Source organism: Desmodus rotundus, chromosome 3 (assembly GCF_022682495.2).
Source record: "Desmodus rotundus isolate HL8 chromosome 3, HLdesRot8A.1, whole genome shotgun sequence".
NCBI lineage: Eukaryota > Metazoa > Chordata > Mammalia > Chiroptera > Phyllostomidae > Desmodus > Desmodus rotundus.
This window is the reverse complement of record NC_071389.1, coordinates 116,734,674-116,752,352: the sequence shown is the minus strand read 5'-3', so window position 1 is coordinate 116,752,352 and position 17,679 is coordinate 116,734,674. Positions and strand designations below refer to the sequence as shown.

General features: G+C 41.7%; 1 protein-coding gene across 4 annotated transcripts in view; it reads right to left on the bottom strand.

Moving 5' to 3' along the window:
• Positions 1-17,679, bottom strand: part of TMCC3 (transmembrane and coiled-coil domain family 3) — a 261,408-nt gene that overhangs the window by 164,149 nt on the left and 79,580 nt on the right. The window contains exon 3 of one of the 4 annotated variants that reach the window (XM_053920943.2): positions 5,047-5,159. The exons of the other annotated variants lie outside the window; for them this stretch is intronic. The gene's annotated coding sequence lies outside the window, so the exon portion shown is untranslated. The remainder of the gene's footprint in view (positions 1-5,046; positions 5,160-17,679) is intronic. 4 annotated transcript variants of the gene reach the window in all.

Genomic DNA, 17,679 nt, shown 5'->3' with positions numbered 1-17,679 from the left:
GCTAATTAGAGAGGTATGTGCAAGAGGGACAGAGGAAGACTAAAACAGACACAATCTTTTGCATTTCCTTAATGGAAGGTCTTTCCTTAATGTTGGAATTTTTCTATATTGAACATGGGTTACTTTTGAAATCAGAAAAAAAATTTAAAAGAAAAAATACAGATGGTGGTGTGTCCAGAAACAGTTTAAAGTTGCTTGAATACAGGAGGCATAGGTGTCCAGAGACAGAATTTAAGGAAGACTTGGAAGCAGCAGCAGAGATGGGGGGTTTCAGCAGGGAGGACGTGAGCACAGCAGTGGAGGGAATGCAGTGAGAGGTGGAACCACGAGCAACCAAAGGAGATTGTTCACAGAGACAAGAACGCTGCAGAGAAACAGGGACCAGGAACTTTCAAGAGTGGAAAGTAGCTGTTTTTGTTTTTTTTCCTATAGGAAGCATCTACAGAACAGACTTTTAAAGGACATTCTTCTGAAGGACAGCATCTATTAAAGAATTAGAAACTAAAATGTCACTAAATACCTACTATAACTTTGTTAGTGTGGCCAGAGAGGCAGAGGGAGAGAAAAAAGTCTAGCAACAGAACCAGCTAGATGAAGTAGTTAAAATGACAATTATTCACAAAACGTTCCATCACAAATACCAGTGAAACGATGGGGATGGTCCCTGAAAAGTAGACAGATGGTGGTGCTGTGCCCCAGCCTCTCCTTTCTGGTTCTTTCTTCTTGGTGGCTCTCACTTACCTCGTCCCCTTTATGGAGCACGATCCTTCTCTCAGAAAGACCTAAAGTCAGTCATTTATACTTCAGTGTGAACTTACAGTCATTCTTACCTTCCAACGTGTTTTAATTTCAGGCCCTGGCTCGAAATGAGAATTCTTCATTTAGAGGGCCCTTCTTTTTTTAAAGCAATTTTGGACATCAGGCAACAGGTGGAGGTGCAGGGAGGTGTGATGTTTTTGGTGGCCACGGGGTAGAGGGTTGCCTGCATTGGAAAGCTAGTTCTCTTTTCGTATGTCTAAATTGTTTAGAAACATCTTCTTCAGAACAGCTAATCAGCAAATGAGCTGCATATAGAGCAATTTTCTGGTTAGTTTAATCAATTGTACACAAGGAAACTAGATAATTCTGCTGAGAAAGTACCCCTCTGGTGGTTAAATGGTCTCTTTGGCTGTCTACATCTATCAAATTAATTCATTAACTTTAAACTCGTGCTCCAGACTGCGTTGTTTACATGCAGATGACCTACCCACCTCACCTTCCTCAAGGGGAAGGGTAAAAGCAGTGCCCAACTGATCCTTGGGGTGATACCAGGAATGGCACGGTGGAAGCACTACTCCACTTTTGGACAGGGGCTTCAGTTAGGAAAATGTCATGATTTAAAACACTTATGTTGATTTTATGTTTCCCAACCTAACAAATAATTTTAAGACATCTAGCCACTGGTAGGGAGAGGAAATACATGGAGGATTAATTTTCCTACACTTCCAATATCTGAATCTATAAAATAGAAATGCAAATAGCAAATATATATGTTTGAAAGTCCAACCTCACTAGTAGGATGAATGAACATTTTTTTTAACCCATCAGATGGGCCAATGTTTTTTTAACATTCTCTCCAGTGTGGGAGAGCACTTAAGAAAGCAGATGGTGGTGGGAGTGCAGATTGCTACATTCTTTCAAAGAGTAATTTGAAATTTTGTTTAAAACATCTTTTTAAATGTGCATACCTTATGATTCAGCAATTCCATTTCTGGGAATGTATCCTAATAACATAAACAAGTACACAAAGAAACATGTATAAGGACAACCTTTATAGTGATGCCTATCATAGCAAAAGTCATAAAACTCACAAATTCCCACTATGGTGAGCTATGAGCTAAATCATGTTATCAAATGAAATGCTATGCAGTCATTAAAACTGATAATGCAGAAGTACTGATTTGGAATTATATTTATAACATGTTACTAATGGCAAAGGTAGGTTATAAAATCATGTACAGCATGTAATTCCACTTTTGTTAAGCAATATAGACAGAGAACAAAAATTGAAAAGTGTTAAGCAACTTGTGCACACATACAAATACACTCACACTCACACAGAAATTGAAGTGTCTCAAATCCTCTTCCAAATACTCCAGCATAATGGATATACAGATGTGTGATTTTAATTTTTACCCTAAAAGCAGTTATTTAGCATTTGAAAGACTAATCAAAAGTTAGCACTCCAGAGGTGGTTATTATAAGGCTTCAACTACTTTTATCTTTGCTCAGTATCAGAGGGTTCGTTAATAAGTAATGGATGTTAGAAATGATTTTTACAGCTAAAAAGACAGGTGTAAAAATATATGGATCTGCCTGAAATGCTGAATGGGTAATTCTGCCTTCTCACGACCAGGGTGTGAGAATCCAGTGAGCCCAGCAGTCCCTCCAGCCCTGCGTGGGGTGGACTCTGGGGCCTGAGCCAGTCTGTGCCGTTAGCTGAATCCCACAGCCACTGTGCTGCCACTGCCCGCGCCATGGCCTTTCAGGCCAGGTGCTGTCTGAGTGCCTGGGAGGCCGGGGGCTGGGGCCTCGCCAGCAGTTTCCAACATGGGCCATGGGCCTACTTGTTGCAGCTTTGTCCCTGCTTTTGCTTCATCTTCCGCCCCTTAGGGAGGTTGTGATGGTGGAAACCCACAGTCCTCACCTCGAAGGATCTGGAATCATTGACGGCTACTCAAATCTACCAAAAGTGACCTTATCAATGGTGAACTACTGAACTCGCATAGGTCAGTTTGCAACAAGGGCTGTAATGCGCCAGAACATCAGCACTGATTATCTAGCGATGTGGGATGACGGGACTCCCATCCGCCCCTCCCCAATATGCTGCCTAGTGTTCCCTGTAACGAACAGATAGGCTGTGTTTTACAAATAAGAAGTAAAAGGCAGCTTAAACTGCGCAGGCAACACTGTCACCACCAGGTGGCAAATACTTAGAAGGACCACTGCGCTTAAAGCAGACTGATTAACAGGAGAGATGGTGGGTTTGTAGCGCTGCTCATTGGCTTCAGGTTGTTCTTAATTTAAAAGTGCAACATTTGGATTATTTTGGGAAAAAGATCACCTCTTGTGATGGAAAATATACTTTAAAGTAGGGTGCTACCTTCAAGCAGGTCACAGTAAAAAGAATTCTGACTTTTATTTACTTTTAAATCTATTTATTTAAATTACTAATTTTAGAGAAAGAGGGAGGGGTAGAGATAGTGAGTGAGATGTCAGTTTGCTGCTCCACTTATTTACACATTCATTTGTTGTTTCTTGGATGTGCCCTGAGCTGGGATTGAACCCTCAACCTTGTCCTACCAGGCTCGCACTCTAACCAACGGAGCCACCCAGCCGGGGCTTGACTTTTAAAGAACAAAATATAGTTCTGTGGACCACAGTTTAGCATTAGAGAAAATCATACTCTGCTGGATGTAACATTCATTTAGTCATCTGTCAAATAGTCCTTAATGTTCTTAATGCATCCCTCCAAATACCAATATGTCAAGCAAAGTGTATGTCTACCAGAACCTTCTTTACAGAGACATTTTTAACTGATGACCATAGAGGAGGTCTAAATTCTTCCAGCTGGCAATCTGCATCGGCTCCTGACCTTTCGCACTGCCCTGCGGCGTCCACCCGCCTCCTCGCCCACCTCCTGCCACTGCCGTGCAGCACTCCCGGACAGAGTGTAAAGGCATCCCTCACCAACACTATCACCCACGTGCTGTGTGCAGACCTAGGGGGTGCACCAGGCACCGTTCCCCAAACTAAATATTTCCCACCCCTTTACTCAAGCATTGTTTTACCTCAGGCATTTTTTTATCTTCTTGGCGCCCAGATCAGCTGTCTCTTTGATAAGGGCTTCCTTAATTTCTCCACCTGTAATTAAATGTTTCTTCTTCTGTGAGTATTTTGTCAATCCCTTTCTTACAGCACTTTACCACATGATACTGCTGTGCATGTGAGTTGTATGCATGAGTAGACATAGTCACAAACCATTTACAGAGCCTCCCCTGCCCATGTTGCTTGACAAATAACAGGTGCTCCAGGATTTGTAAAGCTGAAGGTGCTGGCCTTTGATTACATGACTCAGAGCTGAACATCAACAGCAGCCACAGACTTGGTTCCTGTGAGTGCACACACACACACACACACACAGGGAGCACGAACAACTGGCTCAGAGGTGACAGACAACACCGGCCACGGTAACAAGGTTACCATGGGCAGCAGCTTCAAGTGAAAAGTCGAAACACTGACCGTGGGTTACATCCAGCTTAAGTTACTTTATAGGTCTCATTCTTTAGATGTTTTCAGTCAGGGTGTTGCCAAAACTGATACAATCAGTAAAGCCATAATCTCTCTAGTCTTAATATCTCGGCTGAGCTTCTAACAGGGGTCTCAGAGTCTTAGGCCCAGAGTTTGAGTTCTCTGGGCAAGGCAATTCAGCACAGACAAGCAGCAGGAAAAGGCCATGGTTACAACTGCGCTGCAGGAGGCTACCTTCTATTGATAGAGGCCTCCTGGTTCTCGGCAGCACTTGACCTTTGGATCCTTCCACTGACGACCAGCCTACCTGCCGACCCCCGCTGTCCTCCTTGTCTAGCCTCTGGCATCCTACCTCAGGACATGGGGACGCTGCTGCCCTCAGAATGTCCAGCCAGCCAGCTGTCTAGGAGCCACCACCCTCAGGTCCCTCCCATCCCTTTCCCTTCTCCAACGCAAGAAGTTGCTACAGGAACATTGCCCACTTCCTCCCTTCCCCCAACCACCTCTCTCTCCAGTGATACCCCTCACACACTATTGTTCATTTCTATATGTCATTTACATGTCCTTTTCATTATAAATATGGTACTTGGAATCCCTATTTGAAATAAATGGAAAACACAAATCCTTTAACAGAAAGGGTGGTATATGATACATACGCATTTACATTGGGGACCAGTGTACCCACGTGCACACGCACACACACCTGGGATGTTCTGCCTCCATAGCTACTCATGCAGGGGGCAACCAAGAGTTTACCTGCAACCGTCAAATCCACTCGCTGCACTGGAAGGGACCACAAAGGGACCACCGTGGGCTCCAGACTTTTGGATGCCAAGACAGGTGAAACTGTCTTCCCCACGCTACCATCTCTACAAAATTAAAAGGGAAGAAGCAATATGGGACTGCCAATACTTTATTTCACCAAGCTGAGGACATTTTAAAAAATATCACTACCTATTTTGAAACAGGATAATTTATATCAAAAGGACATGTTATCAGAATGACAGCAAATAAATTTAGCTTTCTGGAACTGACTTTGTTGCATTTACTTTGTCATAGACCTATGTAGGTTTGGGGTGGACTCTTGGGAGCCAGGGACCACCAGGTAGTTCCAAAATTTCAGACCCTCCAAAATCCAAAATGTCATATCATGACAGTACTATTATTTCCTTAATATGTTTTATTAAATAAACTCACAATTTTACTTAGTTTTATTTTAAAAGAAATCTTTGGATCACTTCCAGAAAAAATCAGTATCAATTGCCATAAACAAAAGGCATCCAGTGAATGAATGCAACAAAAACAAGACAGGTTATTAAATTCCAGCTAGACAGTGACGCTTGCTAGGGCCTGATCTCTCTCTGTTGACAAGAAAAATTGGCAAATGTTTGAACCGATTAAAGACTCACCGAACCACACTTTTCTCTTTCACAAAATCAGAAGGATTAAAAGTAAATTGACAAAAATTACTTTCACACAAGATGATACAATATTATTTAGTACTGGATTCAGGCCCCATTAAATCACCTGCAAGTGGTTCATGTCCCATTCTTAGAGTGATGGTAATCAAGACACTATGGTGCTTGAATAACATTAATTCATCCATCTATTTAACACATTTATTGAGCACTTACTGAGCTCTATACACAACAGAGTAGATGGATGGCCAAAATAGACATGGTACTTCTTGCAAAGCTTACCTTCTAGTAGTGAAACATATAGTAAACAAATGGTCACGCAAATTGTATTTGTGTTGTTTTATATAAACATGTGTGTATGCGATATGTATGCCATACACGTGATATATATGTGTGTCTATATACACGTACACATATGCGTAAATTTGAAGTGCTATAAAGGAAAAACACAAGGTCTTGTGGCATACTAAGACCTTCTTTAGATAAGGTCAGAAAAGACCTAAAGGAAGAGGAAGATTTAGTTGAGCAGGTTGAGAGGGTGGGGGAGGATGGGCATTCTAGGCAGAGAAAAAAAGAGCTTGACTCCTTTGGAGAACTGAGAAAGAGAAGTGGGGATGGGGAATAGAAAGCAAGAGGAAGCGTGAAATAAAAAAAGAAGAGCAGTCTCCCAGCCTCTGCGTAGTGACCAGAAACTTTCTACCTCCCTCTGCAAAGATCTCTTTCTATGTTTGCTCATCTCCCTAGAACCGTCTCTTTATAAAAAGGAAAAGTATGTCTCTCTCTAGTTTTCACATACTAATCTATCAGTCCAACCCCTGTGCATCACACATAGAAAAAAATTCAACCCCTCCCCCACAGGGCAGCCCTTCAAATATCTGCAGGCAGCCAGCGTGCTGCTCCTGAACCTCCTCTTCCTTCCAAGCCGAACACCACAAAGTTCCTCTGCTACATGTTGCATCACTTTATGAGCAAGGTAGACTGTCCAAGTTCTATTTCTGTCATGGGATTTGAAGTTCCTTCTCCATTTACAATCTGAAATTGATTTTCAGCCTTGGATAACTGCTTTTCTGGATAACACCCAAATAAATTACAGTCAGTCCTGAACACCTTGAGAAATAGGAAGTCTCAAATGCATGTCATTAGTAATATTTATTTTTTTAAATTTCATTTATTGAATTTATAGGGGTGACATTGGTTAATAAAATGATATGTTTCAGCATTAAAATGAAAAGAGAACCAACAGTATGGGAAAACATATTTGCTAATGATACCTCAGACAAGGGCCTGATCTCCAAAATATATAAAGAACTCACACTACTCCACTCCAGAAAGAAACAACCCAATTAAAAAATGGGCAAAGGACTTGAACAGACACTTCTCCAAGGAAGACATACAGAGGGCCCAGAGACATATGAAAAGATGCTCAGCATCACTAGCCATCAGAGAGATGCAAATTAAAACCACAATGGGGTACCATCTCACGCCAGTCAGAGTGGCCAACATAAACAAATCAACAAACAAATGTTGGAGAGGATGCGGAGAAAAGGGAACCTTAGTACATTGTTGGTGGGAATGCAGACTGGTGAGGCTACTGTGGAAAACAATATGGAATTTCCTCAGAAAACTAAAAATGGAACTGCCCTTTGACCCAGCAATTCCGCTGCTGGGATTATACCCTAAGAGCCCTGAAACACCAATCCAAAAGAACCTATGCACCCCAATGTTCATAGCAGCACAATTTACAATAGCCAAGTACTGGAACCAACCTAAGTGCTCATCAGCAAATGAGTGGATCAAAAAACTATGGTACATTTACACAATGGAATTCTATGCAGCAGAGAGAAAGAAGGAGCTTATACCCTTTGCAACAGCATGGATGGAACTGGAGAGCATTATGCTAAGTGAAATAAGCCAGGTGGTGACGGACAAATACCATATGATCTCACCTTTAACTGGAACATAATCAACAAAAGAAAAAAAGCAAACAAAATATAACCAGAGACATTGAAGTTAAGAACAATCTAACAAGAGCCAGAGGGGAGTGGGGAGGGGACAGTTGAGAGAAGGGTTTTCAGGAACTACTATAAAGGACACATGGACAAAACCAAGGGGAGGGTGGAGGTAGGGGAGGGAGGTGGGTTTGGCTGGGGTGGGGTGGAGGGATGGGGAGAAAATGCAGACAACTGTAATTGAACAACAATTTTTAAAAAATTATATAAGTTTCAGATGTATAATTCTATAATACCTCATCTGTATTGCACTGTGTGTTCACCACCCCAAGTCAAGTCTCCTTCCACCACCATTTGTCCCTCCTTTACCCTCTCTCTACTCCCCCTCTTTCCCTTAGGTAATCACCATACTCTTGTCTGTCTGAATTTTCATGTCTTTCTTATACCTTTGAAGGCAAATTCCATTTGCAGGGGTAGGGGAAGGATCTTGTTCAAATAATGGAATGGCAATGGACATTTATCTAAGCTAAATTAAAAAAAAATCATACTCAAAGTTGGTGGTAGAAAAAATAGAGTACGTTTCATTGTAATTGATCAGAGGGGCGTGCAAATGTTACACTTGGGGAAGTGCGCATACTGCCAGAAAACTGCTCTTAATTGCTTCAGCTGCAGACCCAGATTCCCCTGAACTAGGGCGAGGTTACAGGGATGGTGTTGTATAATCAGGGCATTCTGCCAGGTGGGGGCCACAAATCTCCACTTCAAAACTAGGATGGAAAATATACAAAAAAATTCATAAATAAATATAGCATCCCTAGCACAATGGATGCAAGTTAAGTGGCTTTTATTAACACATTCTATCTACATAAGTCTAAGTCTCTCAATAGTCCTTACCCTTCCTCCCTGCTCTCTCATCTCTTTCATTATATTAGGTCAGACTTCTAGGATTTCTGGCTGTTTCCTTTGCAGATGAACTGTCCCAGGGAAGAAAGGGAGGCTTCCATACAGTCAGTTACTCCTAGAGCTTTCTCCACCTCTGCCATCCAGTGAGCCTATTACATTATTTTAGAAAGCACAAAGCAAAGTATAGTATAAAACACCTTCTGCTGTTGTTACAGCAAAACACTTCACCCCTTGATTACCCCAGGACAGCCTGTGAAAGGAAGCTGGACATCTGTCAGCAGCTGAAGTCAGTGACCATCACTGAAGGTTTATGTATGAGTTTGCTTCTCAAAAAGTAAATTTAACTTTTATTACTACGATGAGAGAAACTGCATTATAAAAATTAAAAAATATATATACAAACACTATCAGTTTGATATAGTTACTTTGAGTAGAAAAACTTATAGTACCTACATTGATCATGTTAGATATTAGTCCTACCCTCTGAATTTTTGCCTGCCAGAGAACATTTTGGAAGTAATTACGTTAATATAATGAGAGTAATTCTCAGTTGGTTAATTATTCAAGTAGATTCAATCCACAACTACATTGAAAAAAAAGACAAATTTAATTTAAAAAATAAAAAGTAAAAATGTCACTCCAATAAACTTTAAAAAGTAATAAGACTTAAGAAATATTTACTGGGGGCTATTCTTTGATGAAACATTTATTGGTGCATGAACTTCAAACTTTTTATTATAAAAAGCTCACACTTTCCAAAGAGAAAGAATGTTAAAATGAATTGAATTCCCATGTAATGATCATCAGCTTTAATAGTTATTAATTTATGGTTAAGTTTCTAGCCACTATCTACCTCCCCATGGATGATTTTGAAATCAACCCCAAACATCATATTGGGTTGACCAAAAAGTAAATTTAGTTTTTTCCATAAAATAAAAGACACATTTTTCATTTTCACCAATAACTTTATTGATTTGGACATTTTGAGTATTTTGGCTATCTCCTGCTATTGGCTTCTAGTGGGTAGAGGCCAGGGGTGCTGTTAAACATCTTCCAATGCATAACACAGCCCCACAGCAAAGAATTATTTGGTCAAAATGTCAGTAGTACCAAGAAACTTTGCAAATCACTTTTGACATGTTTGATCAGTCATAGAACCTTCTCCATACACTGCACAAATGATTTTATTGTTTCAGTTGTGTTTTTACCTTTCTTGAAATAATAAAGCATACTATTCCCAAAGTATTGTGCATTTTCTTCCATCTTCAATATTAAAATGTCTATATAAAAATTCACCAATTTTGATAAGTTTTTACAAAATGGATGCTGATATGACAGTTGTCACAATACAATCTAACAAAATTGTTTCAAATGAAGTTAAAGACAACTAAGCACTACTAGAGCCATCATACGGAAAAAACTAAATGAACTTTTTGGCAAACCCAAAATTTCATCCACAAATTTTTTAGTATATATTTCTAAAAGATATATTTTTAACACATAACCATACAACTTTCACATCTAAAAAAATTGACAGTAAATCCTTAATATAACCAAATATTCCATTTATGTTCTAATTTCCTTGATTGACTAGAAGTACCCTAGAATGTATTCCACAGAACCACGACTACCAAGGCCTGTTCTGGGAAATTCCACTAACCGAAGTCCTCACCAAGGCTGCTCTGGGACATGGGCTCCTGTGAACAGCCCCTGGTTGGCCAGCATCTCCCAGATCCCACCAGAAAGAAGGTAGATTATCAGACAGAGTTCCTGCTAAAAGAGATGGCAAACTCAAATTGTGCAATTTGAGGTGAGATGAATAAAGGGATTGTTTGCAAAGGTGTGGGGGCTGGGTGTAGGACAATTCTCAGGAGAATGTGTAGAGCCCTGGACCCACAACCATAGGGACTGTCACCACCCCAGGCCTGAGAGGGTGAAAGGAGGCGACATCCACTGACCCCCAAAAGAGAGAGTCACATGAAGAGAGTCTCCTCGACAGGAGCTGAAACCTGGGGCTGAGAGACTCAGGAGCCAGAGGCGACTTACCACAGAGGTGGCTGGGAGAAGTGCCTGTGGTAATGCCAAGGATAGAGGGAATGTGGAGTGGAAAGATTCATGGGGGCCTAGTTGGGAGTGAATTTGAGTAAGGACTGTTCTCCGATCTTCTCTACTGTCTTTCATATCCAATGGGACAAATACTCAGGGATGAAACAGCTGGGGGAACAGCTGGGCATCAATTAATGCTCCCAGTATCAGTGTTTAAAAATATTAACCCGGAAAACCAAGATGGCGGCATAAGTAGACACACTGCGCCTCCCAGCACAACCAGAACTGACAGAAAATCGAACGGCAAGGAAGTCCGACACCAAGTAGATAAAAAAGAAACATACATCCAGACCGGTAGGAGGGGCAGAGACCAGGGCAGAGAGGACTCGCGTGGCCATGGCGAGACCGAGACTGGCGGACTGTGGGATGAAAGGGGCAGACAGTCCGACCACTAGCAGACCCTGCGGCCCCACATTTGTGCAGATATACGGAGAGGGCTGGACTCAGAGTGGAGGAGAACGGGGCAGGCAGAGTGGCGGGTAGCACCCCACGGCCCCACATTTGTGCATAGATAAACCAGGACGAACGGTGGGGAGTGAAGCAGACCCCATAACCCAGGGCTCCAGCGCGGGGAAATAAAGCCTCAAACCTCTGATTGAAAATGCCCGTGGGGGTTGGGGCGGCAGCAGGAAAGACTCCCAGCCTCATAGGAGAGGTCATTGGAGAGATCCACAGGGGCCTAGAGTGTGCACAAGCCCACCCACTCGGGAACCAGCACCAGAGGGGCCCAATTTGATTGTGGGTAGCGGAGGGAGTGAATGAAATCCAGTGGAGAGTGGAGCGGGCGCCATTGCTCCCTCTCGGCCCCTCCCCCATGCGCAGCATCACAGCGCAGCGACCAGCGTTACCCTGCCCCGCCCCGGGAACACCTAAGGCTCCGCCCCTTTAAGTAACAGACTTACCAAGACAAAAAAAAAATGGCCCAAATGACAGAACACTTCAAAGCTCCAGAAAAAATACAACTAAGCAAGGAAGAGATAGCCAACCTATCGGATGCACAGTTCAAAACACTGGTTATTAAGATGCTCACAGAATTGGTTGAATTTGGTCAAAAACTAGATGAAAAAATGAAGGCTATGCTAAGAGAAACAAAGGAAAATGTACAGGGAACCAATACTCATGGGAAGGAAACTGGGACTCAAATCAAGGGTGTAGACCAGAAGGAAGAAAGAAACATCCAACCAGAAAAGAATGAAGAAACAAGAATTCGGAAAAATAAGGAGAGGCTTAGGAACCTCCAGGACATCTTGAAACGCTGCAACATCCGAATTATAGGGGTGCCAGAAGGAGAAGAGGAAGAGCAAAAAATTGAAAACTTATTTAAACAAATAATGAAGGAGAACTTCCCTCATCTGGCAAAGGAAATAGACTTCCAGGAAGTCCAGGAAGCCCAGAGAGTCCCAAAGAAGCTGGACCCAAGGAGGAACACAGCAAGGCACATCATAATTCCATTACCCAAGATTACACAGAAGGAGAGAATCTTAGAAGCATCAAGAGAAAAGGAGACAGTTACCTACAAAGGGGTTCCCATAAGACTGTCAGCTGATTTCTCAAAAGAGACCTTACAGGCAAGAAGGGACTGGCAAGAAGTATTCCAAGTCATGAAAGGCAAGAACCTACATCCAAGATTACTGTATCCAGCAAAGCTATCATTTAGAATGAAAGGGCAGATAAAGTGCTTCTCAGATAAGGTCAAGTTAAAGAAGTTCATCATCACCAAGCCCTTATTATATGAAATGTTAAAGGGACTTATCTAAGAAAAAGAAGATAAAAAATATGAAGAGTAAAATGACAGCAAACTCACAGTTATTAACAACCACACCTAAAACCAAAACAAAAGCAAACTAAGCAAACAACTAGAACAGAAACAGAACCACAGAAATGGAGATCACATGGAGGGTTATCAATAGGGGATTGGGAGGGGGAGAGAGGGGGGAAAGGTACAGAGAATAAATAGGATAAATGATAGGTGGAAAATAGACAGGGGGAGGGTAAGAATAGTGTAGGAAATGTAGAAGCCAAAGAACTTATAAATATGACCCATGGACATGAACTATAGGGGGGGAATGTGGGAGGGAGAGGGTGGGCAGGATGGAGTTGAGTGAAGGGGGGGAAATGGGACAACTGTAATAGCATAATCAATACATATATCAAAAAAAAATTAACCCTGGCTGGTATGGCTCAGTGGACTGAGTGCCCGGCTGTAAACTAAAAATATTCATCTTCTTTTTCCTTTACCAACACTGGGTGTTAAGTTTTATTTCAAAGATTTTATTTATTTATTTTTAGAGAGAGAGGAAGGGAGGAGAAGAGAGAGAGAGAGAAACATCGATGTGACAAAGAAACATTGACCAGTTGCCTCTCATACATCTCCTGACTGGGGACAGAACCTGCAACACAGGCATGGGCCCTGACTGGGAATTGAACTGGCGACCTCTTGCTTTCTGGGATGACACCCAAACAATTGAGCCACACCCATCAGGGCATTTAAAAATATTCATAATACTGTGTTGTAGCTGTTTATTAATTATTTATCTTTATTAGATCACAGATTTCTTGAGAGTAAGAGCTGTGTGTTTTCTGTTCACTTCTGATATGCAGCAGGCACTTGTGACTGGGTAGGTGGATGGATGGATGGATGGATGGGATGAATAGATGAATTTTGTCAAGAAGTACCAAGAAAGTCACTGAATGGTTTAAACAAGTTGTCTTTTTCCATTTTCTAGGACTCGCCTAACCAGTTTGTGTTTGCCATGGGGACAGTCCCTCCTCCCTGGTTAATTCTGCTGAGCATCCCTTTGCTTTTGGTCCTGAAGCATTAGGCTCAAATCCTGGCAGATCTGGCTCTCCCTCCTGCTTGGCTTTAGCAAAACATGTATTAAAATGATTAACTTTGGCTTACATGATGTTTACTGTCTCAAGTATAACTAATTAGTATTTTAACAACAGAATAACAAGTCCCAGATTTCCCTTAGCAAAGCAAACTGAAAGTAAATACCACACTGGACTGCTCCACGGCATCTGAACCTACCAACTGGAAAGATATGATCACCAGGGGCTGAATGTGACCCAGAATTTGTGCTAAGAGAAATCTGACCCTTAATATTCTTAACGATGAAGCACTGCCTGGTACCCACTCACCATATATGTAGACCCTAACTTGTCAGGCCTCAGGAATACTTTGTTGGTACAGACCCTGTGCTCAGCACTGTTTGGCATATGATAAATACCCCTTAAATGTCTCCTGGGTAAGAAGATACCTAAGAGAGGGAATGTGGAGTGGAAAGATTCATGGGGGCCTAGTTGGGAGTGAGGTTGAGTAAGGCCTGTTCTCTGATCTTCTTTACTGTCTTTCATACCAAGTGGAACAAATACTCAGGGATGAAACAGCTGGGGGAACAGCTGGGCAGCTAGAATGCTTATAAATTCTGGAATTTGGATTTGGACTCAGGTCAGAAACAACCCCATTCAATTTCCCTGTTCTCTGCTACCTTCCAACATCAGAGAAAAAAATATTTCATGCCCTCTATATGAGAATTTGTTTTGCAATTAATAATCTGAACCATAGTTGCAAACTTAAATAAAATGCCTTGAATAATCAATAACATTTCAGCTATGATGAAGAGGATCTCACAGAAATATCCCCCCTGACTTCTAAATAACCCATGTATGCTAAAAAGATACGAAAGCAAGAACAATTATTGACCCACAATGAGTCTGCAGTAATATCACAGGTTTCCTGGACTGGAAAAGCAGAGCGCAAAATGAACAACAGATTTTTTTGCTTTTGTTTTTTAACACGTGCCCACTTTGGCTGGAGACAAGAATTAATTATTTTAATGACTTTAAATGCCAATTACTTATGTGCAGATATAGCACAGGAAGCTGTATAATCTATCCATTAACTTATTTGGTGGAATGCACTATGGAGACAAAGAGAGCAGGCTCTTCCCTATCCTCATGCAGCTTATTGTTCATCAGCGAGATCCATAAGGAAGCTATCACCGCATGACATGGACGAGCACAAAGAGACCCTTGTCCACAGTGCCACAGGAAGTTCCTGACCAGGTTTCCCAGGGTGAGAAGCTGTGTCAATAAGAGACAAGAATGGATTATTAAAGAGTTAAGAGGAACCAAGAATTATATTAGTTGACCCTATATTAATAATACTAGCAGTTACTCATTTATTGAGTGCCCTATTATGAACCAAATACCCATGACAACCCACTGAAGCAGAATCTATCATTCTCCCCATCTTTGAGAGGAAGAAACTGAAGTTTAGACAATTTAAATAACTTACCCGGCTAGTCAGTTCCTAAACATGAGACCAAACCGGAAATGAAGTGTGAAAACTAGTGTACAACAAATACCAAATACCACCTGACGATTAGGGGCACTCAGTATTGATCATTTGTTGCTACATTGCAAGTTACTCCCAAGGTTTGTGGTCGAAAGCGACAAATATTTATTGTCTCACAGTTTCTGTGGGTCAGGAATTCAGAAGCAGTGTAGCTGGGTTGTTTTGGCTCACAATCCCTCAGGACTTTCCAGTCAGGATGCCAACTGGGTCAGTGTTCATTTGAAGGCTTGACTAGGGCTGGAAGACGTACTTCTAAGATGTCTCACTCCCATGGCTGTTAGCAGGAAGTCCGCTTCCTTGCCCTGTGGGCATCTCCATAGGATTCAACACCCTTATGACAATGGCATCGGCTTCCCCCAGAAGTAGTAATCCAAAGGGAAGCAAAACAGAAGCCACAATGCCTTTTCTGACCTTGTCTCCAAAGCCTAACACCATTACTTCCTCAACTTTCTATCAACTAGAAGTGAATCATCAAGCAGAGTTCACACTCAAGCAGAAGAAAATTAGTCTCCACCTTTTAGATAAGGAAAATTTCTGCATATTTTAAAATCATGGTTCTTCAGACTGGGAATGAGAATTGATTGCAAGGACCCTATCTCAAGAAAAAGGTTTGTGTTTCAAAAAAGTAGTGTTGTCCGGGCCAGTGTGGCTCAGTTGGTTGGCATATTGTCCCATAATTGAAGGTCTGCGGGTTTGATTCCTGGTCAGGGCACATACCTAGGTTACAGGTTCAATCACTGGTTTGGGCATGGGCAAGAGTGACCCCCAGTCTGGATGTGTAGGATCCTGGTCTGGGCACCAATCCCCAGTCTAGGCACATACAGGAGGCAACCAATTGATGATTCTCTCTTGAATCAATGTATCTCTCTTTCCCTTCCTCTCTCTCTAAAAGCAATGGGAAAAATGTCCTCAGGTGAGGATTAAAAAAAATAGAAGTGGTGGCAATGGGAAAACAAGGTGGCACCTACAGGCCAGGAAAAGGGCTAGGAAGCTGCTCACATCTGTTAAGTGCTGAAGTGTAATTACTTCAAAGGGAAAGGTGAGGAGCTTAGTAAAATTCACTTTTAGAAATAGAGGCATGCGATTTAAAAATACTCTTTTCTGTTATTAATTTCTTCTGGTTTTTCCTGTCACTGAGCAAAAGTTCTTTTGAATACATCAATATACTTCTTAGATGTGCCTCCAGAAAAGGGGTTTGGGCTGGAGAAAAGAGGGGGGATTAGGAACTCCATCGGAGGGGAGTGGCAGCAGAGATCAAAGGGAAGGCAACCAACCAGGAGGAGAGAGAAGAAGAGCAGGGTCCCCTGGGCAAGCTCCTCTCCTCAGAGATTCTCCCACATGGCTCTCCTTGGCTGCCCCAGACTTTTGAACATCTGTGCTCTGTTGAAGGAAGGAGACTCCTCCTTTACAGAGCATAAAGAAACTGGATGAAAATGCATCTCCTAGAACAGAAAGCCAGATCTGAAAAAATCAATTTACATAACTTCACCAATGCAAAACACAAACCATGAAGTGGTCTTAACATATTGCAGGTGGCATTGGTACTATGGAGTTAGAGGAAAGTGCAAAGCTGAGAGAGCCTAGCATCATGGCTAAATGGATGACGTTGCAGTTAGACCTGCGTTCAAATTCTAGTGCCACCTCTTAGGAGCTGTGACACTAGGGGAAAGTGAATCTTTCTCAGATTTGTTTCCTTTTTGTAAAATGGGGGTACTAGTAATTTCCTCACAGGGCTATACAGGTTTAATGAGAAGTGTAGGAGTTTAACAAATGTCAGCTATTATTGGATTGGCCAAAAAGTTCATTTGTTTTTTTCCATGTGATGGCTCTAGTAGCCCTTACTAGTCTTTAACTTCATTTGAAACAATTTTGTTAGACTGTATTGTGACAGCTGTCATATTAGTGTGTATTAAAAAAATCAAAATTGGTAAATTTTTGTGTAGCCATTTTAATATTGAAGGTGGAAGAAAATAAACAACATTTTCCACATACTATGCTTTATTATTTCAAGAAAGGTAAAAACACAACTGAAATGCAGAAAGAGATTTGTGCAGTGTATGGAGAAGGTGCTATGACTGATTGAACGTGTCAAAAGTGGTTTGCGAAATTTCATGCTGAGGATTTCTCACTGAATGATGCTCCACGGTCGGGTAGACCAGTTGGAGTTGATAGTGATCAAGTAGAGACATTAATTGAAAACAATCAATGTTCCACCATGCAGGAGATTGCCAACATACTCAAAATATCCAAATCAATAAAGTTACTGGTGAAAATGAAAAATGTGTCTTTTGTTTTATGGAAAAAACTAAACGGACTTTTTAGCCAACCTGATATTAATGCAGGACTGAAGTTGACCTTTAGGAATAAATCCAGAAAGTTTGATCATTTTTTGCATCTCGATGCACAGTTTATGAGAGATTTTCTTGAGCTCTGTTTAGAGAATAGATGGTGAGCCACTCTATCTCCTCGCCCTCCCTCCAGCTGCCTGACCGCCCATCTCTTTGGTCTCCAGGGCTGGAGGAGGGCGCCTACCCTAAGCTGGCAGAAAAAACACAGAGTCACTGTTACCTGAATACCAGCAGCATTTGAAGATACACTGAGTCCTTACGAGGAGCCATAGCCTTGATTTCCCATGGCTCTTTCTTTCCCATCT